At 41.1% G+C, this 27,970-nt stretch overlaps 1 long non-coding RNA gene across 5 annotated transcripts in view; it reads left to right on the forward strand.

Moving 5' to 3' along the window:
• The window catches only part of LOC109248269 (uncharacterized), a 411,435-nt gene that overhangs the window by 241,274 nt on the left and 142,191 nt on the right, over positions 1–27,970 (forward strand). The gene's annotated exons all lie outside the window — the stretch shown is intronic.

A 27,970-nucleotide genomic window follows, 5' to 3' on the forward strand; every position in this document is an offset into this window, starting at 1 on the left:
ATTTATTTATTTTTGAGAGAGAGAGAGAGAGAGAGAGAGAGAGGGAGCAAGCGGACAGAGGAGGGGGAGAGAGAGGGACACACAGATTCTGAAGCAGGCTCCAGGCCCTGAGCTGTCAGCACAGAGCCCGGCGCAGGGCTTGAACCCACGGATCGTGAGATCATGATCTGAGCTGAAATCAAGAGTCAGACACTTAACCAAGTGAGCCACCCAGGAACCCCTCTTATTTTAATACTTTATCAGCGTCATTTTCCATAACACCAAATGTGTAAATTGTAAGTTAATGGTTGTCTTTCCATGGAAATAGCAAAACCTCATCTACTAATCTCTTTTGTGGGCCCTTGACAGTTCTTACTGCTATGAATGTTTCCTGACACGTAACTTTTGATTTGTTAAAACAGTTTCCTTTTGGCAAAGGTTCAGGAAGAAGGTTTTGCGATTACTATTTCGAGAATGAATAAAATGTTGTGCAAAAGACAGAGGAGTCAATAGACAAGGAGAGGCCTCTGGGCGAGTTCCACCTTGTCCCTGTATAGTCACAGCACTTCAGCAAGCTACTGAACCTTTGGAACTTCCCTTTTCTTATTAGGAAATGAGTGTAGTCACGCGTTTCTAACAGGAATGTTATTAGGACAGTTTGCAAATAAAATATTCTGTCCAGTGGTAAAATACAGCAAGTGCTCGATGAATGATGTGTAATATTTTCTTTATGGGTCTTCCAATATTGTTTTCCAAAGCATTATGATATTTTACTTTCCTAACATCCACCTGGGATACATCTCTTCGTAACATACTGGTTTATGTATTGGGCCTACATTTATACCTGAACTTTGCTCTGAGTTTGATTCCTCTAATTGTCTCCCTCGTTTTGTCCTTCTTAGATGAATCAAGTAGTTACTACATTACATTAAAAAAAAAAAAAAGTAATGGATAAAGAGACTATCTATCCTATTAATTGATTAAAACACCAGATAATATTGTCATGAATATGTATCCGACTTAGATGGCCCATGAGAATCCCTAGCTGGCACCCCATTTCTCTAAACATGTGAACGTATAATATTGCATCCTGGACATTCAGAATACAGAAAAAAAGGCATTTAAACCACAGAGAATCTGAAGAGATATTTGGGGATTCTCTCCTTGCGTTTGAAGAAAACTGGAGATACTGTAATGTTTGGGGGGCATCGTACTGCTTCTGTTCTGAGACACTGAGGTCAGCCATGTGTAATGACAGTTTCGAGAACATGGCACGTTTAGGAGCCACGTACAGGAGTTCAAGAGCATGGGTGATGCTGATGTGCTGCATGTGACCATATGCTATTTCAACTCAGAAACACCATTCCCGGTGATTCTTTTTTTTAAAAGATTTTATTTTTTTTCGGGCAGTTTTAGGTTCCTAACAAAATTGGGAGGGAGGTACAGAGGTTTCTCATATACCCCCTGCCCCTCACACGTACACAGTCTCCCCAGTTATCAGCATCACTTACCAGAATGGTACATTTTTTACTGAAGATGCATCATACTCCCCCCAACATCCACAGCTTACCATAGAGTTCACTCTTGGTGCTGTACATTCGGTGGTTTTGGACAAATGGACAGTGACACGTATGGCCCATTATGATGTCAAACAGACCAGTTTCACTGCCTTAGGAATACTCTCTGCTTCCCTATTCAACCCCCGACCCCCTAACCTGACGCTTTTGGGAAAAAAAAATAATAAATGTTTTTCATTGAAAGTCACACGTGATAATGAAGTACAGAAGAAGAGAAGAATCAGAAAATTATCCATGCCCTTGAGTCTGTGAACAGTCTCTTCTATCCTTTATAAATGCACAGGCTTGAGCACACAGGCTCCTGTTTTCACCTTGTGTGGTCAGACCGATGCGTGCTTCTTGGAGCAACCTAACATTGGCTTTCCCACTGACCTCTAGTGCGTCAACTAATGTCTTAGGTGCAGAAAATATAAGGGCAAGCATTGTAATTGGTTTTCCTTGTTGTTACTCTTGGTTTATTTTCTTGTGGGAATGTAAGGAAAAATATATATTAGAGACGTGTGCATAGTGCAGTATCACACATAAATGGTCACTGATTTGACTTTTAAAATATGTGAGTAGTCTGTAATCCTTTTCATGGTCCGCTGAGACTGTTTTCTATTTTAATGTATCTGATGCAGTGTGCCCTTTTCACAGAGTCATTTTGTTTTGAAAAGATACAGAGAAGTTAGCACTTTGTGGCGTTACAAAGCTACGAAAACTCATGTCCGCAATCAAATGAATAATTACATATCCTCCTAACTAAATGTGTAAAAGTACACCAATGTTTATGGTTTTAACTTGCAAGTAAGAAAAAGAAACTTTTCTGCCTCAGGATGCTCATGAGAACTGATTTTTGTGTTTTTGGCAGTGTCTTTTGGGTGGATGCATATTACTGTCATCTTTCTAAAGAATTAAATGCAAATTGGAAACTAAGGGAAGAGAAATAAAATGCCACAGAAATTGCAAAGGAAGATTTATCACTTGAATATTATGAACAGTGTTGCTCAACCTTGCGATCTCTGCAACCATGATTCTCAGACATCTAAGATTAACAGAATTGAGATTGGCTGGTAAATTTCAGACTCTAGAAAGCCTCAGATAAGATGATGTGAGCATGACTCATTAACATTAAATCAGTCACTGACTTAAAAATGTTTAAGTAGATTGTACAAAATAATATTTTATTAATGCTTTCCAGTGGGAAGGAGCAAGGAGGAAATAGAAAAATATGCAAGAAAAACTCCCTTGATCTTTTCAAGTAATATGGCATGCTCGCTGTAATTGTATTATTATTAATGTGCATGTATGAGACTGGGATCAAGAGCTAATTAGATGTTTGAAGATTCAGATGATCTGAAACTATGCCAATAATGAGAGGGAGAGGCAAACTCACCCAATTAAATGAGCAGCACGCCCTGAAACTTGGAGAAAATGCAGCAGTATTAAAACTGATTTTAGCATGGAGAACAGTGTTCCAAAATCCAGGAAAACATTAAGCCTTTGGAGGAGATACTGTATTTTCACAAGGTCTTCTATTTGGAAATCAACTTTACTGATCTGTGGTGCTCGTTCAGCTGTACTGATGGAAGAGAATGGCCAGTTGATTGGGAAAACAAGTTCAAAAGGGGTCCATGAGTTTTTAACTGAATGAAATATTTTTAAGCCACTATAATACAGCTCAGTTTTAACAACATTAATTTGTGCGCCTCATTTCAGCTTTACTGTGTTCTTAGGGAGATGGAAAGTTTGCAATTTGTAAATAGGCCCGATATGCCCATTATGTGATTGTGGGTCCATTTCAAGGGTAGATTTTAGAGATGGACTTAGTTGTTTCTGTGACCTTTATGGAGTATGTGGCATGTTAAAGGCAAGACATCAAACATTGGGGCCCGCCTTTGGCTGCAGGCGGTAGACGGCATAGGTCAATACTAGTGTTATACGTATGATGGCCCTAGGCCAGAAGATCTTTCTGTCCATTGGACAATATATTGCATGTGTCCCATGTCCGTAGCTTTGTTTCTTCAAGTCGTTGTTTTCTCTAGCCTCTTGCACATTAAGGTCCACAAGAGACTTACTTGTAAAAAGGCTTGTGTGGGCTCTCACTCGGGCGGCCAGGGGTAGGAAGGTTGTGGGAAATGCCTCTCTGTTTCTTAAAGGTCATTTTTTAAAGTTGATTTGAATGTGCATTCAGAGCCCAGACTGTTGTCTTGAGTCATAAACAGAATGGGGTTCCATCCCTATTGTTTTTCTCTCTTCTCTTCCATTAGCAAGACCTTTTGGAGCTGTAAGGTAGAAATATGCAGTTACTTTCCAGTACATTTTAGAAATCCCTCTGCACAGTTCACTCTGAGAACACTCACAGTGCATTGGAAATGAGCATTTTCCCCGAGTGGCGACTCACATTATAGTCTGGAGAAAATGTTGCAGGCACCCCCACTTTAAATTAATAAAAGGTGGCTGTGGTCCTGCCGAAGGCTCCATGTTGGCTTGCAACTAAGGATGTCAGCTGGTTGATGTTTGTTTCTTATAAAGTGGCCAATATGTGGTTTGGAGCTGTGATGAAGGGAAATTTTTGTAAGAGTAAGAAACCATCCTTCTGCTTTGTAATAATCCAGGAATGTATAAATACTCACAAGCCTAAGACATTGTAATATTATGCCTGAAAACAAATACTAAGAGGAGCATCCTGTCTCTGTTGCCTTCATCTAGTTTTCATGAATGTAGCCAGTGATGAAGGCAGTAAATTAATGTACAAAACCAGAGAAGAGGAAGGGAGCTGTGAGTTGACCACGATGGTGTATCCAGACATGACAGACCTGTAAAACCCGTAGCACGGCAACCCTGGACTTAGCCGGTACAAGTCCTCAGTTGGGCACACACCCTGTGCCATCAGTCCCATAAACATTGTGAGCACATGCTTGCTCACATAACTTACTCAGTTACTTACCACCTTCAGTCATGTTATGACTTTTATGCAGTCCATTCCATTTTTATTTTAGTTGTTGTTTCCCTTAAAGGTCCATGAATTTTGAGTCCTAATTTGGATGGTTTGCTTCCAGGATGGCTTCTCGGATGTTGTTTCCTTCCTTCCCTCCCTTCCCTCCCTACCCTTGCCTTCCTTCCCTTCCTTGCCTTCCTTCCCTCCCTACCCTTGCCTTCCTTCCCTTCCTTCCCTCCCTACCCTTCCTTCCCTTCCCTTCCCTTCCCTTCCCTTCCCTTCCCTTCCCTTCTTTTCCTCTCTTTCCTCCCTCCTGGGTTAGTTCACCCATTTTTCTCACCCAGACATTCTCTTCTTTATATGTAATACTTGTTTTCCTGAACTATATCTTCAAGTTATGTCACCAAGGAGACTGTATAGGACATAAATTTCATGAAGCCTGACTATATTTATGCTTTGCTTCGTCAGGCTTGATTAATAGTTTGACTTGGTTTGTATCATTTTTCCTAAGGACCCTGAGATGCCGCCTTTCTACAACCACACTCACATGTGAAATGTCTAAAGCCAATCTTAATCTCATTCATTTGTACATCATCTCTCCTGATTATATATTCTACTCTCTGTGAGGTTTATTTCTTCTTGATGTCCTGAAACTTCACAAGGATTTGAGTTCTCATGCATTCATGCTACCTTTGACCCAAAATCATGAGTTTAATGATTTTATATTTTAAAAATAAGTTACTCCCTTTTGTTTTTTTTCTTTCTATAAGCTGGTCTGGTATGATAGAAGCTCTTGATTGAGCAACTAAATCCCTTATACCTCAAATGGTGTGTTTATTTTTTCGCTCTATTTTCTGTGACTTTCCTTACTTTGTCTACCATTCTACCAAGGAATTATTTCCATTCTTATATTTTAAATTTCCAAGTATTCTTTCTGGCTTTCTCATTATTTAATGCCTTTTCATATAAATCTAATTTTTGTTAATGGATGGAAAATGATTTGAAAATTATCGAGGGCTAGGTCAGTGTGTGTGTGTGTGTGTGTGTTAGGGAGAGAGAGAGAGAGAGAGAGCGCAAGAGAGAGAGAGGCATTCTGTTCCCTAAATCATATGTTTCTTTTGAGATCAGTTGTATCTTTAAATTTTTTTAAATATTTATTTATTTTTGAGACAGAGACAGAGCATGAATGGGGGAAGGTCAGAGAGAGGGAGACACAGAATCCGAAGTAGGCTCCAGGCTCTGAGCTGTCAGCACAGAGCCTGACTCAGGGCTCGAACTCACAAACTGTGAGATCATGACCAGAGCTGAAGTCGGATGCTTAACTGACTGAGCCACCCAGGCACCCCAATTCTGTCTTTAATGTACAGTTTTTTGATTATCATTGATTTTGGAGAGAGAGTGTGCATAAGTGGGGGAGAGGGGCAGAGGGAGAGGAATCCCAAGCAGGCTCCACTCTCAGCACAGAGCCTGACATAGGGCTCCATTCCATGACCCTGGGATCATGACCTGAGCCGAAATCAAGAGGTGGACATTTAACCGACTGAGCCAGCCAGGTGCCCCTGTTTTGTTTTGTTTTCTTTCCCTGGTCTTCTGCCTAACTTCTCTTTGACTAATGCCTTGGAGTTGTCAGAAGATAGGGTTGGGGGTACAAAGTGAATGATGGGACTTTCATGATGTTCCATTTTCCCACTACTTTTCCCCAGTGACTGTGAAAGCCATCCAGGTATTCAGTCCAGATGAGCAATTTGCAGACTAAAAGGTCTTGTTGGATTGAGCTTTTGAGGGTTGGATTGAATATCAGAAAGTTCCTGAATGATGGAATAAGGATGTCCTTTTCTGTGGGATCCCAGAAATGGCCCTGGTTGTTCATTTCCTCCAGGCACTCTGTCAGCTTAGAAGGACAGGAGCCCTTTGGTGTTTGTTTTCTGTGGGGCTGAGGAGGCAGGGTGAGAAACGCCTAGGAAATCTGCCCTGTAGCCAACCTCCATTACCCAGGTCCTGTCCCACCCACGAACCTCTGCTCCATGTCTCTGAGTCTGATTTTCACTATACAATCAAGCATATCTCCTACAAGCTGGGTTGCAGGGCTCAGTTTCTTACACTTAATAGTCCTTCCAGAAACCTGGTGGAATCTGTTGTTCAGAGCTGACCACCTCCTACTTTTCCTTCTTGGCTGTTGCTATCGCTCTTCTTAAATGGTCCTCCTGGGGGCGCCCGGGGGGCTCACTCGGTTGAGCGTCCGGCTTTGGCTCAGGTCATGATCTCATGGGTGGTGGGTTGGAGCCCCACATCGGGCTCTGTGCTGACAGCTTGGAGCCTGGAGCCTGGAGCCTGCTTCTGATTCTGTGTCTCCGTCTCTCTCTGCTTCTCCCCCACCCACACTCTGTCTCTCTCTCTCTCTCTCTCTCAAAGATAAATAAACATTAAGAAAAAAAAATTTTAAGGGGCATGCTGGAAGAGTGATTTCTGTGTGATGATTCAAACCTGACACACTCAGAACACACTTTGCACAATGACCCCCACATTTCATGAACTTTTTTTCTTCTCCTATAAAATGAAGAGATTGGACAAATCATCTGTAACCTTCCTTCCATAATCATGGCCTTTATCCTGTTGCTGTCACATACTATAGGCAAACATCTAAAACACTAACTGAACTCTTCGCCTTTTAGAAATTTGATTCACAACCAAAAACATAGAAATTACTAATGGTAGCCTATTCCTATGAAATGTTGCCATTTCATATGACATTTCACACTTATAACTTGACCTTATTTTATTGGTAATAAGCTTCACAAGTAAAAAGATAGCCTTCTGAAAGCACAGAGTATAAAAATACTTGTATAGATTTTAAGAAAAGTATTTTGATTCTGTAAGTTTGAAAGGACATCTCAAACACTTACTTTTTAAGCAGTTTTATTTTAAACGCCAATTGTTTTGTTTTAGCTTTTTTCTGGAATAATGGAAATGGAAGTTCCGATTCTGCCTAATGCACTGAAGGCTACAGAATTATATATTATCTCTTTTCAAATAAAAGCAAAGACAGTGCCTTCCCTGTAAGGGTTCTTAGATTTTGGAGTTTGCGTCCGTCCAGCATTTGCCAGATTTATTTCACATCTGACCCCTACTGTTTGCCTAAATTAGATTGGAAATTGAAGAACAGAGGATGCCTGGAGCAAAAGAACACATTTTTTTTGGATGTTTGAGCAAAGCAGCAGAGGAAACATCAGCTGGGCATTGTGACCTAGGACTCATTGAATCAGCCTGGGAATTGCTAATAGAAATGGGCCTCATATGTGAAGAAAGCATAAAGACTTAATTTCTGCAAAATGTGCAACCTGACGGTAAGGTATTTGTATTTCATTTAACATCACTACTAGGAAGTAGCCACTCCTGGCTTTTCGTGTTTTTATACCACTTTATTCTTTCCTTTTTCCCTTTCTTTGAAAAGTCAACAAACAAAGAACAGCCACAACAACAAAAACACAGATCATTTGGTGCATAATGTCCTATAATGTGGCATTTTTTTAACGTCGGTATCGTGTATGTATTTTGAGGAGACCGTCAACGTCTTCACATACTCCTTACTACTTGCGTGGATTCGTCATTTTGGGGAATCAACCCAAGCTAAGACGTTGAAGCAAGTGCTGGAAGGAATACAGGATGAATATAATATAGATTTTGCCTTTTACCGTCTTAAAAGGGCTACAAGACAGGCCAGATCATGAGGCATAGACTTCCAAGGGCCACATTCTTGCGCCATAGAAACTAAAAGTGGAAAAGACACTCATATCACGTAAGAGGTCTTCATGTGGTAGGTCACATCTGAACTCAGTGTCAAGAATGGGCAGTATCTTGGCCTGTATTTCACCTATACAGCTGTGCCAGGACACAAGTTAGAACATGCTAGAAGAAGAGCAAGTACATCAGTTTGATCGGAGCAGTGGGTGATGTCAGGAGAAGGGCAATAATGCCAGAAAGGTAGACTGCAGGTGGGTTTGGAGACTTTGAGGACCATCCGGAGGATTTTACAGTTCATAAAGTATGTAATAATTCATGCATGGCTTTTGATTCGCACCGTAGCATGGTCACAGCTGTGTTTCTGGAAGGAGAATCCTAGCGGTGGAGGTTAAGGAGGAGCTCAGAGCAGAGACCGGAGATCAGGAGGGAGGAGGTTGTTAGAGAAATTTAACTAAAGTCCAGGCCAAAAACCAGGAAGGGGTGGACTTGAGAAATGTGTAGATGCTTAGGGTCTCACAAAGCCGAAGTCAAAGTGCCATGCAAGGCTAGGCTCTTACCTTCACGCGGTGGAGACTGGGTCTCCGCGCTCGTTCACGTGCTCAAAGAATCCAGCTCCTTGTAGGACGCAGGACCTTGCTTTGTGGCTGGGTGTTGGGCAGGGACCACTCTTACCTGTTCCTACGTGTGGCCCCTTTGTTTTCAAAGCAAGCCATGATGCATTGACACCTTCTCATGCTTGGGATATCTGTGACCTTCCCTTCTGCTAATGAACCAGGGAAAGAGCCCTACTTATAAAGGACTCATGTGACACGATTGGACCCACTAGGATAACCGCCCTTTTACCTAACTCAAAATCAAATGATCAGTGACCTTATTTACATCTTCCAGAAACTCTTTGGCCTTGCACAGGATGTGCTCTCTTACAATTGTACTTCTGGGGATCAGAGCAGGGACTCTGGTGTTCCCGGCACCTTACAACTCCGCCTGCCATAGCATCTCGTAAGGGATGACTCTTCTGCAGGAGGGGCACATCTGTGCCACTTTCTCCTTCACACCAGCTGTGTGATTGGTTGCCTTTTACATTTTAACTTAAGAGACAAAGGGAAAGGAAATGCACCGGTGAGAGATAAAGAGCTACAATAAGGCATGACTGTTATCCTGAAATAATGCTGTCTCTGAAAAGTGTGGGGTAAGCACATATGCTGTGAGTTGGCACAGAATCAGCTTGTCAGGGGCTGGGAAGATACTCAGAAATGAAGGAATCTGTCACCACTCAACTCATGCCAACAAAAACGTCAGACCACATCAGCAGTGAGGGTAGTTCTGGGCTGCAGTAATGTGACAAAAATAGAGAATTATAAGTGGAGAAGATTTCAAAACTGGCCAGATCTACAACCTGAGAATTATAGTGCTTATTTTATGCCTGCAAGATGAAAAAGACAGTCATTTGAAATTTATAACAGTTGCAAGTGTGAAATTCTGACTTTCTGTGTGTATGTGACTATTATCGAGTCTTCTGTCTCCTAGAGATGGATGGAAATTCATAGACTATTCACCTCCATCTGTCTCTCTGCGCTGCAGAACCATTGCATTTCATTCAAGCTTCATTTTGTCTTCTAATCTCTTGCTGTTCTCATTAAGAGAAATTGCTGAAGTGAATTCTATGATGGGGAATCAACTTGGCTCCATGTTTTGGAAAGCAAAAGGACTAGAGAGGCAGAAATGGAATCGATAGTGAATGGAAATAGAATTTCTAATGGGACTTGTTCTTTGAGATTTTTTTTTTAACTTAGATACCATAACACCACATTGCAATGGCCAGTCATGGTGTTGGAGCCAATGCTATAAAGACCACTGTCTGACCAGTCAGTAGGGCCCCCTAAGGACATCGAGACAAATCAGAAAGCACGTATTCATTGTTTATAATTCACTTTTGTTCTCGACCTTCCCCCCTCCTCTCTCCACATATTCTGCCATCTCTTTTTTAAAAACCTCTTTATCATTGGGGCACGGAGATGGCTCAGTCAGTTGAGCATCCGACTCTTGATTTCAGCTCAGGTCATGATCTCATGGTTTGTGAGTTCGAGTCCCACATCAGGCTCCACGCTGATGGTGCGGAGCCTACTTGGGATTCTCTCTCTCCCTCTCTCTCTCTGTCCCTCCCCTGCCCGCCCACTCGCTCTCTCTCTCTCTCTCTCTCTCAAGAAATAAATAAATAAAAACTTAAAAAGCTCCTTATCATTTAATTGTTTAGGTTTTCTAGGAGTTCAAAAACTGTCATAGAATCTTCAGTCTTTCTTTGTCACACATTTATATGAAACCTCTTGTAAGTTTTCTTTTGATCAACATGGTTATATTTATTTTCAACATATTCCTTCTTGGGGTGAGACATTTCATAGCGAGCTATGGCTTTTATGACCACTGATTATCATAATTTCAGAAATGCTGCCACTATATAAGTAGCATATTTCAAATCAATCCAAGCTGGCATAAAACTCCATTTATGACATTCATAATAGACATACATAACTACAGGACCACTATTTATCTTTTTAAACCTAGCCTACTAGAAACTAAACATGTATAAAGACTGATAGACTAAAAAAAGTTGAAAGACACTTTTGAGAAGTGTGAATTTTTCTTCATAGGAGGCAGATTTCACACACACACACACACACACACACACATATATATACAAGTGGAGTTAAGTGTTTGTTTTTTTTAAAATAAGCTCTAGATTCGCACTCTACTCTCTTTAATATGGGGATGTGGTACAATTAATGGAATTATATCACATTTTAAATTCAAATCACATTGTTTCTGCTTGTCTCAAATCTTGTTTTAGACATTAGATATTTAATTGAATTGGTGAAGAAGCAAGTTATTTAAATATAGGTATTTTATAATGTCTAATTCAAAGATGATGGCATTAAAGTGGCATTTTGTGAGATATTGTAAACACACTGCTCTACAACATTTCTTAGTTGTTCGGATTTAGAATAAAATCCCAACATTAAAGTTGAAGTACTTCCCATACTGTGTTTCACATTTTGTTCTTGGCCCCAGGGAAAGTCACTTTGGAATGTAGTCAGTGTTTTTCCTTGTGGGAATGGGAAAGATGTGTGTAGGGTTATTTGCCTACATTTTCCCAAAGGAAACTTTAAAACCTTAAATGTAGCCTCCAGCTAGTGGTCGTCTTAGTTTTCTAGAACTAAAGCATGGATAAATTGTGAACCCGAGAAGTGTATCTTGATGCCCAGAGAAAAGCTGGCTCAGAGCTGTGGAATGCTCTGGAATCCATGCTTGGATGCCTATGGTTGGTAGAAGGAACAGAGAAGTGAGATTGGAGAGGGGAAATTCCAGCCCATGAAACAGGCAGCATGGAATGACAAATTAACAGTCAAATACTGTTTCAGATATGATTTTACCCCAGAGAAAAATTACATCTCTTCTTTCTCCACATGTCACAGAACTGAAAAGTCCCAAACACCATTTCCCAATCCCAGAGACAATTTCTTTTTTCTTAAAATGAAGTGAAACGTGTCTTGGTCGAGATGGCACTTAATTATGTTTTTGCTGTTGCTGAAAGGGGCCACAGGTGACCTCAGGACAAGCATTTGGAAAGCAGAGATGTGAGGACGTATGGCCATCTTGGTGATGATCAGCACCTCAAGGGACTGGACAGAGCCCAGGATTTGCTTATATCCTGAAAACATGACATGAGCTAAGACATAAACAGGAAGATTTAGATGTACAAACACACTCACAACTAAACAGGTCTTCTCTCTAAGTAGGAAAGCAGGACCTAAGAAATTCTTGGGCACAACCACCCTTTCACACACAAGTCAATTATTATGAGTAATATTACACCATATTCATGGTTTTAAAATCACTTTGATTCTCAATGATTGTGGATTACTGACATATGTTTGTGTTTTGGTCTCTCAGTGTGGTCTTAAAAATTTTAAAGTGTCACCCATTCAAGAGTGAACCATTGGGTATGACGAATGGCTCGTCAAAGGTGTTTAAAGTTCTTAGAATTACTGGCAAGCATTGTAAGAGAGATAAGACTGTCTTTAAATCAGAAGTGTTTATTTATTATTATTTTTTTAATATGAAATTTATTGTCAAATTGGTTTCCATACAACACCCAGTGCTCATCCCAACAGGTGCCCTCCTCAATGCCCATCACCCACCCTCCCCACCCTCCCACCCCCGATCAACCCTCAGTTTATTCTCAGTTTTTAAGAGTCTCTTATGGTTTGGTTCTCTCCCTAACGTTTTTTTTCCTTCCCCTCCCCCATGGTCTTCTGCTAAGTTTCTCAGGATCCACATAAGAGTGAAAGCATATGGTATCTGTCTTTCTCTGTAGGACTTATTTCACTTAGCATCACACTCTCCACTTCCATCCACGTTGCTACAAAGGGCCATATTTCATTCTTTCTCATTGCCAAGTAGTATTCCATCGTGTATATAAACCACAATTTCTTTGTCCATTCATCAGTTGATGGACAGAAGTGTTTAAAATACAATTGTTTAAGATACTTTAGAACCTGAATGTTCAGTAGGGTACAGCTGATTGTATAGCATCACTGTTTATGGGTTTAAAAGTAAGCCGAGGACAACCTCACCATGTGTACGCTGTCCTCCCAGATCCTGGGTATGCATCTGGGCTCGAACCTTCCCTGAAGAACTCTGACAGGAGCAGTGCATGTTTTATGCGTATTTTCCCATTTCTTCACGTGTCTGATCCCACGGTTAGGATTCCTCTTTACCTGTTAGAGAAACGTCAGTAATCTGTCGATGCCCCTCACTGTTGTTTCAAAACTGCTATCGTATTTTTTCACAAAATCAACTGTTTCATCATACTTTGGCAGAAGGGTGGGTTGACGAGTGTGTCTAGTGTATCAAGTTAATGCAAGCTCAACACAGACCACTGTAGCTTTTCTTAAACTTTGTGCTGAGATGTCTCACACACCTTGCCTATGTTGCCCAATGTATTAGTTATTAGTTATCTATTGCTGTGTGGAAAATTACCACATAATGTCGTGGTGTTTGAAACAACCAAAACTCATGTATTATTCACATCATCTGTGGATCAGGGGTCTGGGAAGGGTTTACCTGGTCCTTGGCTTTGGGGTTTCTCACAGGCTGCCATCAAGATGTCTGTGAGGGCTGTATTCTCAGGGCTTGACTGCCAAGAGTTGATTCTAAGCACAAACGGTTGTTGGCAGCCTTCAATTCTTCACCAGTTGTTGGGCTGTGAGCCTCATTTCTCTGCTGGATGTTGGCTGAATGCTGCTCCCAGGATCTTGCCATGTAGGCCTGTCCAACATGGCAACTTGCTTGATCGAAGCCTGCGGTCCTAGAACACAGTGTAGAACGTGTGTGAGCAAGGTGGAGGTCATCATGTTTAGTAGCCTCGTTGGAGAAGTGTCCTTTGCCATGTTCAAGTCACTGGTCAAGCACCGCACTGAAGAAGGGGGGTGATATGAGGGCATAAATACCAGAGGTGGGAACCACAGGGTGGGGAGTGCGGTCTTACAGTTGGCTCACCCCATTTGTGTCATGCCCTCTCACTTTCCATGTTAAAGTTTTGAGGCAGACATCTCTTTCTGTGGAAGCTCTTCCTTAAAGTAGACTGGTCATAAATACTAAATGTCCCCCCACCCCCAGAAATGAAAGACTCCTTTCTTGCATATTCCTGGAATTAGGATGTCTCTCCCCCTTTAGGGATTATGTGGCCCCATGCTACTCATAGTGTATGCTATGGATCACCTGGGAGCTCATTAAGATACGAATTCTCAGGTTTCACCCTAAAACTAGAATCAGCATTTTAGTGCGTTGCCCAGGTGACTTGTGTACACATTGAAGTTTGACAGGTATTGATCTAGTCTGGTGCTTCTTACCATAGCTGCACATTGGACTCATCCAGGAAGTTTTAACAGTACATGTATCTGGGTCACATCTTCAGGGGGTTGCATTTTATTAGCCTAAAACATGGCCTGCACAAGTTCCTTACATGAGTCTGGGTATAGCTATATAGCTAGGATACAGAAGTGTTAATGTATTCTAGCGAGCATTGTAATAATCCTCGATAGAGAGGAAAATTCCAAACAATTTTGCATATATCATTAAAAAAATTTTTAATGTTTACTTATTTTTGAGAGACAGAGAGAGAAACAGAGAGAGAGGGAGACACAGAATCTGAAGCAGCCTCCAGGCTCTGAGCTGTCAGCACAGAGCCTGACATGGGGCTCAAACTCACGAACCATGAGTTCATGACCTGAGTCAAAGTTGGATGCTTAACCGACGGAGCCACGTAGGCACCCCTGCATGTATCATTTTTAATTTGTTTTTATGTAAAATGAAGTTAAATTAAAAATTTTTTGAAGGGTGCCTGGGTGGCCCAGTCAGTTGAATGTCCAACTTTTGATTTCAGCTTGGGTCATTATCTCATGGTTCATGAGTTTGAGCCCCACATCAGGCTCTGCACTAACGGTGTGGAGCCTGCTTGGGATTCTCTGTCTCCCTCTCTCCATGCTGCTCTCTCTCAAAAATAAATAAATAAACAAATTTTTTTTTGTCATATGGTAGAGTTGTAGATGCCTTATGCCAGTCTGGTTTAATTTTAGTGCTTCATCTTGATCACAAATGAATGAAGACAAACATTTCCTGAAATTCTTGATAATTTGCCTACAAATGAAAGATTTTAAAATCTGAAAGGAGACTATTGGACCACTTTGAGAAGGCATGTTGTCAATTTTTATTGTTGATATGGCTTAGTAAGTGTAGAGAACCATCAAGTTGCATACTGGTTCCATTCCTTAAGAGGTGCAAGTTGGGTTTGTAGTTGTCCAAGGACATCTAAATTCAAGTCTAAAAATTCGCTTAGTTGAAGGGGTGGATTAGCCATCAGCTGATATATAAATTGTGATATTATAAATATTAGTATTTAATTTGAAAAATATCCTGAACACCGAGTCTGCCTTAAGACTCAAAATGAAGAGACACGTATAAGAAATATGTCCATTTATACAGAAGGTACATTCACTTTGGAGAAATAGATATGACCTTTATAATTCAGCTCTCTGTTTAATTGAACACAGTGGGGGAGAAAAAGCTACACAGGACCAAATGAGCACTGAACGGGGGGACAGGAGCTAGAGGTGGATGGGGGAAAGTGCCCTCAGGCCTCCAGGTTCAACTGGGGACACACAGCGTAAGTGGATACCTCCCTGGTGACACGGGTGTGGCAGGGAGAGTGAGAAGGAAGAGTCACTGTATTATTGGCTTTTTGGAGTAGAAAGGGGCTAGGAATAGGAAGAATCGACGACCAGTAAGAATGGAGAGGGAACAGGATGGACAGACCAGAAACAGCCCTTTGGCCACTAGAGGAAATTTGAAGGTTTTGTAAGAGTGAAGACAAATTAAATAAAAGCCTGAGAGACAAATACTAAGAAAGGAATGAGAAATGCATGATCTCTGTGTTGGAGGTTGCAGATACAGGGGCAGAAAAATCCGATAGATATGAACCTCTAAACTGGGGTGATAGATATTCCAGTGCACATGAGGATATGAATGGATAAAGGAGTTGTGGTGTATGATATAATGGAATAGTACTCAGCCATGAAAAAAATGTGAGCTTCCCATTTGGGACAACAGAATGGAGCTAGAACGTATTATGCTAAGTGAGATAAGTCAGGCAGAGAAAGAAAATATTGTATGATTTCACTCATATGTGGAATCTAAGAAACAAAAAAAAATGAACAAACAGCAGCAGCAGACCCATAAGTACAAAGAACAAATGAACAACAAAAAGCAGAAACAGACCCATAAGTACAAAGAACAGATGAACAAACAGAAAGCAGAAACAGACCCATAAGTACAAAGAACAAATTGATGATTGGCCAGACAGGATGGTGAGGAGCTAGAAGGTGGGTGAAGACAAGTGACTGATACAGACTTCCAGCAATGGAACGAATAAGTCATGTATTGTGACAAATGGGAGCCACACTTGTGGTGAGCAAAGTGTAAGGTATAGAGTTGTCGGGTCCGTATGTTGTACACCTGAAACTGATGTGACAGCTGTGTGTCAGCTGTATTTCCATTTTAAAAAAAGACACAATGACAAAGTTGTCTCCAAATGCCTCAGGGGCAGTTGGCCTACAGTAAGCCACCAGAAACACACTGCCTTTTTCCATAATCAATAAGAAAGTTAGACTTCGTGAAATCCCATCCCCCCCAAATTTGAAGCCAGCAGAATCTTTTGAGACAGAACTCTTTCTTTTTCATGGATTTATATCAGCTTACAGTGTAATGTTTATGAATCGGAGCCTGATTTTTGCTACTCTCACTTTGAAGTTAGTTTTTCCCCTCTTTTGTGTTTTAATTGTGTTTACTTTTTTCCACTCCTAAAATTTTCTTTAAATTTTGAAAATGAAACAAATGGTGTTATCCAAAAGGGAGTCATCTCTCAGAGGTAAGACTCATTGGGAAATGATGCGTTCCGACAGAGACTGGGCAGGACTGACAGCTGTGTCCATAAAGAGACGTTGCTTTGCACATGGTCCTCATCCTTTCCATTTACGTTGGACCGAATAATTCAGTTAGAACACAGTAGTCTTACCTGGCCCTCGTCACAAGTAGTCACAGGAAGTATTTGCACTGTGATTCTTGTATGAATCTAGCAATATCCTGGTGGAAAGATGCTGTCTCTTATTTCTTGGTCCTTGTGCCAGATTCCTGGGCACACAGCAGCCTCTTTGCAAACACTTGTCAATCAAATTAGGCTTCAGCCATGGGAACACAGAAATCAAACTCAGTCCAATTCACTGGAGACTCCGTGGAAACCCAAGGAAAAAAAAACAAAACATCAAAATCCTAGCACAGCCAAAAAGAGTGGCTTAGAATGGTCCTGCTCCAATTTTACACAAATCTACAGATGTCTCAGATATATTTTTCACTGGCAGAACACGCTGTGAAAATACGAATGTGCTTTTTAATTTTAGCTAAAGGAATATTTCTTGATTGCTTCCTTCCTATCTCAAATTGGCCCAATATAGCCAAGGAAATGACCAGGAATAAGGTTAAACTTGGACTTGTACAGTTTTTAAATTAAAGAAACAGTTCATATCAATATTTAATATTAAATTAGTCTATGATTTCCGTATGGTAAATATTACTTGAAATCAGAGTTGTTTAAATGTTTACCTTAATATCTTTATATAGATTTTTTTCTTTCAGGAAAAAGATTTTGCTGTAAATATTGCTGTTTTACTCATTAAAAGGAGATGGCCTGTCTTTTAAATGTGTTAGAGAAAAAAAAAACTATTAAATTTAAACATCTTTAGTAAGATTTGTTGGGTCATACATACTAGAATGAATGTACAGCTTTTTTTTTTTTTTTTGAATGTACAGCTTTTATATTACCAAAGGAGAAATACCTGAGAGTATTTGTCTAGCATTATCCTTGTCTGTCTTGAAAAAATAAAGAGATATATTACAATTAAAGAGGACAGGGTATGAATAGATGAATAATTTAAAAATTATGCAAGGAAAACCTAAGAGTAAAAAACAGAAATACCACCAGCCACCCAAGTAAAACAGAGAGCTGTTTGGAAATACAGATTCCCAGGACATAACCCTGGATATTCTGATTTAGACAGTCTGAGATAGAACCAAATAGTCTATATTTTTTACTTAAAGTCCAGTGAGTGTGCTATTAATTTCAGGTGTACAATATACTGAACGAACACTTCCATGCATCATCCAGTGTTCATCACAACTAGTGTTCTCCTGAGTCCCCATCACCTATTTCTCCCACCTCCCACGCACCCCGCCCCCTTCTGGTAACCATCCGTGTGTTGTCTATAGTTAACGTCTATTTCTTGGTCCACCTCTCTCTCTCTCATCCCCTTTGCTCATTTGTTTTGTTTCTTAAATTCCACATATGAGTGAAATCATACGGTATTCCTAACCATCTATATTTTAAGAAAAAACACAGAAAATGTGGCCATTCAGGGACCCAACCTTGTTCGTCATTACTTGTGCTATTTGTCACAAAATACAAAGCCAGCTCTTCAAAACCTAATGTTTTTAGTAGCTGCTGCAAAGCTCATTGAGCAGACAGGTCTTGTGTTCTGAGCCCAACATTGTGTGATTCCTGTGAAGGATGTATGGCACATGCATCTCCCTCTCCTCTTGAAACATTCTGCTTTACAGTGTATGAAACATGCATGTACACAGAAACTCGTATAATTAAGTAACTATGAGATAAGAGCCAAGTGCCATGGGACTAGAGGATGAGGAATGTTTTTTTTTTTTTTTATTTTTTAATATATGAAATTTACTGTCAAATTGGTTTCCATACAACACCCAGTGCGAGGATGAGGAATGTTTTGACTGGGATCGAATTAGAGGAGTCTTAGGAGAAAAGATGCACGAAGCAGAGTCTTGAAGCAGAAGGAAGGTGTGCACTTTGGGAGAATGGAAGAGGCAATATCCTACTCTTGACCGAGGAGAGGGTTGTGACACTTGCCCTGTGCTCAGGAAAGAATGAGTTCTAGCACACGGCAGCATGACCTGAGACACACAGACAAACACTGTTGGATGAGATGTGTTTGAACAAGCAGCTTATGGAGATAAAAAGCAAGGGTCAGAGAGGTAGCAAAGTGGGGAGCTGGTGAAATAGGAAATGAGATCAGGAGTATGGGGGCCATGGTAAAGGGGAGACAGCAGAGCACTTCCAAAGCTAATCAAAACATACCATATTTATAGTGCCCTGATGGCCACAGAAAGCACCTCTGGGGCAGATGTTAACCACCACCACCACCCCCCCCCCCCCACCAGATGCCATTTTCATTCTCTGAAAGCCAAGCTCAGGACCAAAGCTCGTTCCCACTCTCTATTGCCTTCCCAGGCACTGTCCACCATGCCCAAGGCTTCAGCTACTGTCTAAATGTGGGTGGCCCCCACGTGCTGTCTCCTTTCCTGTTGTGGCCCTCACATCCCTACTTGGCTATCTCGATGTCACCTGCAACTTGAGTGTACTACCCCGTGTCCGTAAGTGTGTCACAGGTTGCCATCAAGTCTTTCCTGGGAGAAGCTTACTGGACACCACTGATCAACCCTTTTTTTTTTTTTTTTTTTTCAAGACAGCAGAAACAGTTACCTCTGCACAGGTGATTATGCCCCACCTTTCTCCCCTGTCAGCTGGAAAACATCTCATCTTTAACATTGCCCCTCCACAGTGTTAGAGGGTCTGGCTGCAAATCACTTCTCCAGGCTCCCTGGGTACTGGTCTTTGGCTCTTTCTCTCTGGGCAACAACAATGCAGATTTTTTTCAGCTTCTTGAGCACTCCCTGCTTCCTCTAGCCAAACCCCTTTGCACATAAACACTGTTCTTTCCACTGGAATCTTCTTCCCTCCCTTCTTCTCCTTCTCCAAGATTAGTTGTTTATGCGTTCATCAGATCTTGGTTTTAAGGTCAGGTTCCCATAAAGTACTTCCTGAACTCCTAGATTCAGCCGTGAGGCTACATGCTTTTTGTCAACATTGTTCGGTTCCCTTGTACTACTAATCACAGCACATAACAATTTTTGTATTTTATTATTTTCCTTAGCATCTGTCCTGATTATTATTAACCCATGATGGTAGGAATTGTAGGCAAAGACATTATTTGAAGGAGTTAATGAATGAATAAACACATCAGTGTGTAGGAGGATATTAAATATTTAAGCTAAAAAAGAAAGTTTGTATTTTATTCTGGAGGTAAAGTTTTTGTGTGTGTTTTAGTTTGCTTGTTTTTGTTTTTGTTTACCAAGGTGGATTATGGTATCATATTAACTTTGGGAAGAGATATTAACTTTAGGTGACCATCCTATGGAGGATATAGAACAGAGGTAGGGGTGTTGAGAAAGTCTAGACAGACTTTGTCATAAGACGGAACTACAGAAGGGCTGAGGGGAAAGAGAGAGAGGGCGCACACGTCAGTGAAGTGATGGGGTTCGGTCACCAGCACTTGATGAGTCAGTGGATTCATGGGGAAAGGGAAAAGGTGAAATAGGGGTCAGAATGCCTTTCCAGTGTCTAGGCTGGACATATGGAAAAGCAAATGGCACCGTAACCCAAATCAGGAAAGTTGTAAGTAACCGCAGGACTGATTAATTCCAGTTTTCTGTCATGATCACAGCTAAGGAGATGGCCTCTGCTGTAGCTCACGGACACCATCAGTTATTTCCCATTCAATTAAAACATACTCCAAAGTGGTCAAAACCAATGCATCATTCACTTGTAACAAATTGTACTGGTACATTTTATAAATGTCAGGGGAGTGACTTCCTGCAAAGCTGACCACGTGGAGATTTGTAATGTTGGCGTTACTTTATTTACTTACATGCATTTTATATTTCTAACTTTATTTTGAGAGAGAGAGCACACACACGTGGAGGAGGGGCAGAGAGAGGAAGAGAGAAAGAATCCCAAGCAGGCTCCGCAGTGACCGCATTTACGCAGGGCTCCAACTCACAAACCGTGAGATCATGACCTGAGCTGAAATCCAGAGTTGGACACTTAACCGACTGAGCCACCCAGGCGTCCCTGCATTTTATATTTGTAAAGTGATAGACACAAACAGTCTTCAGGCACAAGCTTCATTCTTCAGATATTTTCTGTTCTCAAAACTCTATGTGAAGTAACCAGATAGATGTAGTAGACTAGATCTTAGAGCTTAAATTACATCAGTTACTTTAAAGGAGCTTTCAAGGCTACTTGAGAGTATCTGTGCATGATTTTCTTTTTAAGATCCCAGGTAAGCTTGATACATTTTGGTCGTGCAGATGTGATGCTTTTAAGCCTTAAGAATACAGAACTGGAGAGTTTTATTAATCTAGTTAACTACTAAGTAATTAGAAAAGACACCAAGGACAGGCAGCCAACATAAGCAGTGAGGTGCTACGATGGTTAGTCAATGGTAATTCTCCCAAACCCTGCACCCCGTGCTTTCCAGTATGGTCGCCAACTGAAACTACGTTTGCATTAGGCAGCATTAAATCAAATTTAAAAGCAAGTTCCTCTGTTGCACTAGCCACCTTTAAAAATGTGATTCCATCTTGGAAAGTGCAGTTGTGAAAGATGTTTGTCACTGTAGAAATTTCTATTGCACAGCCCCTGGAAAGGTTTCTTCACTGTCCAACTCCGATAGCCAACATGTTTGGAACTAATATTGTTAGAAGGAGCAATTAATTTCTTCCTGTCAAGTCAGCTTCCTCAATCTAGGAGTTCTTTTAAGGCCAGTTTTCTTTCCCCCCTGATTTAATAATATGAACTGGACTCTATTATATTCCTGCTAAAATGTGTATATGCAGCAATGGAATAAACCTTCTGTTTCCCAGCACTCATAGTTGTATTGAGATCCTGTAAGAGGCAGGGAAGCTGAAAATGAGAATGTCAACATTGTCCTCTGCCTGGGTCTCCCACTCTCGGTGTCACTGCATTTGAAGGTTCTTTCCACGGTGGATTGCAATGTGGTTTGAACTAACCAGTGTTCATGATTCTGTAGGATTTCACAGGTGGGGCAGAAGGAAAGGAAAGGATGGATAAATAAATCTTACTAGTTCCCAAAGGACACTGTATGTGCAGTTACTTTTCTTACTGGTTTTAACTCGTTTATTCAATTAGGTTTACTGGGCTTACCTCACCCTAAAACAATTAGTGGTAACTAACAGAAACATTTACAATGGCCTAGGGAAAATCGATGTAATTAGAGTAAAGGAAAGTAAGGTTAGGATAATAAACCCACGCATGAGCTAGATGCTTGGTACGGCGGAAGGCATACTGTTGAATTCTGTTTCTCAAAGCAGAAACCAAGGGTGACCCAAGAAACACAGGTCACGTGCAGGTGTTTCAAGCATTTCTCCATGAGGATTAAAGTGCACAACCTAGCTGTGATGACAACTGGGTCGCACAAAGTGTGTTAGCTACTGGCAAGAAGATAGTTCGGAGTCTTGTCTGTTCACAACCAAAGGCCAGTCTGTATGCCTTCCCCGACTCTGACACAGAGGCCCAAGTAGGCATATTCTTAAGAAAACTAACGACCTTGTTATGAAAACACACAACTTTCAATCGATGTCCATCAGAGAACCGACTGAAGAATCATCTCCAAACAATATTCATATTGAAGAAACTGTCCTTTGTAATGGAATGAGTTTATTTCCCAATTACCTGCATTTATATTTTAAAGTGACTTCTGCTTTTTCAGGGACATGCATATGCATATATGTGTAAAGAGTTATGATTGTCTTCCTGTGCCTAAGAATTGGTGTCCCTAAGAGTTGTATTCGGAACGAACTGAAATGAAAGTGGCAGTTTATGGCTCGGGATCAGAGCAAAGTTAGCCGCCTGCCCAGGGTTTTAACCTACCCTTGACCTTGTTAGCACAGTGTTATAAGTGACCTCCTAACCACCAGCTGGGTCCTGTTACTTGACCTCGTTGTATAACTTGTCTCTCAATGTCATTTACATACCAGTCCTGGCTCCTTTTTCAAACAAAGCAGTCGCTTTGATAATTTGGGTCAAATTTTATTTTTCCTGTTAACTAGGTAATTACCTCCTTCTCTGTTATAAGTAGGCAGGCAAGTGTAGATGTTCGACTCTAGAACTAATAGGTTGCAGACAACCTACTCGAAACCCTCCCCTTTCTGTCTAGAGATCATCATCAGCGTGAGTGCAAGCAAAAGAGTGCCTGGGGGTAAATTAAAAACAGGGATTCATTTGCTCTTTCACAAAATTTAAACCGACAGTGGACCCATGAACTTACATTTACATTGAAATAAGACTTTTTCGTACAGGATTGTATGTGACTCACTAGCTTAAGTTAGAAAGCCACATGATTTAAAACTTCAAACATACAGCTTTCTAAACGCGTAAATTAAGACTAGGGATTTCTTAGGAAATCTTATCTTAGGAAAGGGGACATTTGCATCCGATAGACGTATGAGCAAATTGGCTGGTAAGTGTAATGAAAACATCACTTTAACATCCTGGAATGCTGCTTTAAAGGGCATCCAAGATAAAATGACTGACTCAGAGAGAAGAATACCACATATCGTAGTTACAAAATGTCATTTCAGGGATCAACAATGTGAGTTGTAAGTGTGTATGATTTTTCCAAGCATAGTGGTGTTTTTAGAGGGATGGTGATGTTTGAAAATGAAATTGTAGTTTAATCCGGCACAGTATCTTTCTTCCACCTTGGTAGACATAACGATTTCTATTGAAGGCACATGCTCCAGTTTGGGGACTAATTTGTCAAAGTTGAACAGACCTCACTGACCTTTGTCAGTCATTTGAGAATCTAAAGTCATCTAATTTAAAGGAATATGTGTTTAAGATGCCACCGAGGGGCGCCTGGGTGACTCAGTCGGTTAAGCATCTGACTTTGGCTCAGGTCATGATCTCGTGGTTCGTGGGTTCCAGCCCCGTGTCGGGCTCTGTGCTGACAGCTTGGAGCCTGGAGCCTGCTTCAGGTTCTGGGTCTCCCTGTCTCTCTGGCTCTCCCCTGCTCACGCTCTCTCTCTGTCTCTCTCTCGTCTCTCACAAAATTAAACACACACACAAAAATTAAAATAAAAAAATGCCAGGTGAAACCAGGGACTTTGTAAATGCAATTACAAATCCCTAAAATTAGAAAAAAGTTAAAATGAAAACTTAACATTTTTCTAACCTGTAAGGTATGCTTTTCGAGTTAATCGTAACAAATTTTATATATATATTAGTAACACATTTTATTTCGTACAGAGAACTGTCAGTAAACTTCTGGTTCAAATGCTTTCATAAGTATTTTTAATTTCTGACACTTATCTGAGATCTTTCAGTGTGGGTTTCACCAAAATCACATTAGTCATATCAGTTGAAATAATGTTCACTTCCACTTTGTACCACATCGAGAGCTGATGTTTATGTCTGCTCTGGCGCGGGTGGCTTCATGGCTTTGAGCAAATAGCTTTTGGCCTCGGTTTTGTCTGGGAAATGTGCTGCTTGAACTCAAAGATCTCTGACTCTTAGAATGTCCCCAATTCTAAATGATCGATGGAGTTCAGTGCTGAAAGCAGTTGCCATTAGGACTTAATAAAATTGACAGTACTGTCCCGGGCACCATTTCATTGATCTCTTCCCAATGACCCTACTCTCATTTTATTTAAAAAAAAAAAAAATTTGTATGTTTATTTTTGAGAGACAGAGAAAGAGAGACAGAGCACAACGGGGGAGGGGCAGAGAGAGAAGGAGACAGAATCCGAAGCAGGCTCCAAGCTCTGAGCTGTCAGCACAGAGCCCGACACGGGGCTCGAACCCACGAACCGTGAGATCGTGACCTGAGCCGAAGTCGGACGCTTAACCGACTGAGCCACCCGGGCGCCCCTTACCCTACTCTCATTTTCTGTGATGACTTTTTTTTCCTTTCTGCTTCTCTGGCTCTTCCTTCCCAATTATAAAGAACTATAAATAGTTCTTTTACCAGAGTGGTATTCTCAGCTACATTAATTTTGATGATTGTAAAACACCCCGAATTATGTCTTCCTATATTTTAAAACTATTCCCACACCAAATCATACTCCAGACAACTGGTGGAGTGAGCAGCAAAAAGAAATCTGTTACATAAATCCCTTTGTTCAGTTTTTTTCAGTGGTTCCTTATTAAGATAAAATCCTACTTCTTTAGCATAGTTGGAGAAGAACTTTTATAACCCTCTAAATTTCCACCTATCCCACTGTCTCCGCCATAGCAGGGTGTTCTGTTCATTCCTTTTTTTTTGTAAGTTTATTTATTTTGTGCGTGCGTGCACAAGCGGGGGAGGGGTGCAGAGAGAGAGAATCCCAAGCAGGCTCTGCACTGCAGAGCCTGATGCGAGACTCCGACTCACAGACTGTGAGATCATGACCTGAACTGAAATCAAGAGTTGGTTGCTTAACCGTCTGAGCCCCTAGGCTCATGTCCTTCTTAATTACCTGCGGTTTCCTTCTCTACCCACCTGTGCTGATTCTCCAGTCTCTACTTAAATCTTACCTCCCTGCGTAGCTTTCTTAGGCATACAAACATCCACGCTTGCATCTACACACATCTCCCCCAAGCATTTACAATGGGGTTGATAACTGTATGTTGACTTGCGTTTATCTCTTCTTCTCTCTTACCCCCTAAAGTTCTTCTCTATGTAGAATGCACACGAACATGGAGCACCTTCTTGGCTCTCGATTAATACTTGTGAGTGAATAAACACATAAATAGGGAATAGTCCAGACAGTAATAGGAAGTCCTGGACAAGTGGTGTTAGAATGTGAGGCAAGATGGCAGCATTGAGACAGTCTCAAGGCTGGCTCCTTAGACCTCCAAGGAGAGCATCACAGGGGTGGAAGCTTGCATGTTTTGGGGGCTCGGGGGTGTTTAATGGTGCTTATAATCAAGCCCTGCTCCAGGAAGAGTAAAATTTGAACAGATGAATATGAATTATCTTTCCAGTAGAATGCATTGTAGTCATTTGGGGCACAACCACATGGGGATGTTCAGGAGGCAGTTGGAAAAGAGAAGCGTGGAAGGAAAACCTGAGACTTAGGAGAGGAAGTCACTGGCCTGGAGATGTAATTGTAGCCGTGGAGGTGGATGATACTGCCAAGAATTGAGAGAAAGATGATGACTGATTATAAATCCTGAATCAGTGTCAACATCAAGGGGCAGGTGGGGGCGGAAGAGAAAGGATCCAGCTGGAAAGATTCAGGAAGTGCAATCATAGAGAAAGAAGACCGAGAAATCGGAGAAAAACGCATATCAAAGAGAAGTGTGTACAATTTCAAATGCTGCAAAACTGATCATGCTTACCATTTTTAGGTTAAAAAAATATATAATATATATATATATCTGTTAGAGCAAACTCCAAAAACAGTTTCAGTTTTACAGTAGAGGTGGAATGTGTATTGCAAGAAGCTAAAAGCATTAGAAAGGGAAAAGAGGAGGCATTATTGATGTTAGAGTGTTATTTTGCATTATTATTCTTTGCATCAAAGGGAAGAAGAATGGGTGGAAAACTTTAAGAAAAAAAGAATTATTTCAGTGCAGAAAAGTTGAGCGTGTCTCTGTGTTTGGGGGAGGTTAGCAGTAGCAAAGTACAGACTGAGGATGAAGGAGGGACGTCAGATTGTGGAGACTGACCCCAGGGCCATGAGGTAAGGGGACGAGGGAGCTGTTGTACTGACACGAGATGCGTTGTGAATTCTGCTTATGTCCGCAGGAAGGCTGAAACAACACAGGGGACTTTGGGGATGAAGGGTAAGTAAGAGTGAATGACGGGTAACATACTAAAACCCAGATTCAAAGTACAGAAAATCCATTTCTTAGGGGTGAAGGATCTGTGCAAGAAAGAATGGTCTCAGGCATAACAATAGAATTAATTTTGGGGGCGCCTGGGTGGCTCAGTTGCTTAAGCGTCTGACTCTTGGTTTCAGCTCAGGTCATGATCTCATGGTTTGTGAGTCCGAGCCCTGTGTCCGACTCTGCACTCACAGTGTGGAGCCTGCTTGGGATTGTCTCTCACCCTCTTTCTCTGCCCCTCCCCTGCTCATTTACTCTCTGTTTCTCAAAATAAATTGATAAACATTAAAAAAAGAAAGTTTAAAAAATCTCATTGTCTTCAAAATTAGTCCAAACTACTTAAGTACCACCTGGCCCACCACACTTTTCCATTCTCCCATGCCAGGATTGCCCTCACGTACCCTTGGTTTGGATTTCTGTCTGTGCCTCATACATACCCCATGATCACCTACCAGGAATGTCTGGAATATGTCCCTGTGCCTACCCCCTAAAATCCTTCTGTTCAAATGCCATTGATCCTTTGAGATTCAAGCCAAACACTATTTCATGTTTATCAGGTTGATGGCTTCAACCTTGCCTTACATATGCAGACTTTCCAGCTCCCACAGTCATGTGAGCTGTGACCTAAAAAACCTCTCTTTCTCTCTTCTGTCTCTGTCTCTCCATGTATATAACACACATTCTATTGATTCAGTATCTCTGGGAGACTCATTAATTTGTTATTAGCCAGTCATTTTTGTCAAGTGCCTCCCTGTACCACATCGTATTTTCTAAATTCAGTTTTGTCCTTCTTTTTCCTCTGCCCATCATTATGCCTAGATTGCCCCTCTGCTCATCATGACCACTAGAGATCAAATCCATATCCCTTCTTACTAGGACGTCCCTCAGAATCCCTCCCCCACGTACCTGCCACTGCGGAGAATTCATCAGAGTTGCAATTTCATATTTGTTGGGATGGTTTGGTTAACGTCTGTTTCCTCTGGTGTATTGTAGGGACCACAGAGGCGTGGTCCTTATCTGATTTTTGGATAGTATCTGTCATGTAATAGGTGCCGTTTATCTCCATCAGTTGTGCATGTGCACACACGTGTGTGTAGCAGTAGAGAAGTGAATCCTTTTTGGTCACATATATTTTAATTTCTGTATCAGACCTAATGCTTTGTGTTCAGTATTCGTATCTGACCCATCTCTGTCCCCAGCAATAGAGTCTTTCAGCACGGTGTCTTTTTAAGTATGATTGGTAAAGGGACATAATAATGATAAAGAAGCGATTACGTGCTGTGTACTATTTTAAAGATGGGTTCTCAACGCTTAGATAAAAAGAGGGTTTAATTATTCTCTTTGATGTAACATTAAGTTCTGAGGTTGAGGGTAACGTCACATTACTCTGTA

This window comes from Panthera pardus, unplaced genomic scaffold, assembly GCF_024362965.1.
Source record: "Panthera pardus isolate Hobbes unplaced genomic scaffold, ASM2436296v1 HiC_scaffold_27, whole genome shotgun sequence".
Lineage (NCBI taxonomy): Eukaryota > Metazoa > Chordata > Mammalia > Carnivora > Felidae > Panthera > Panthera pardus.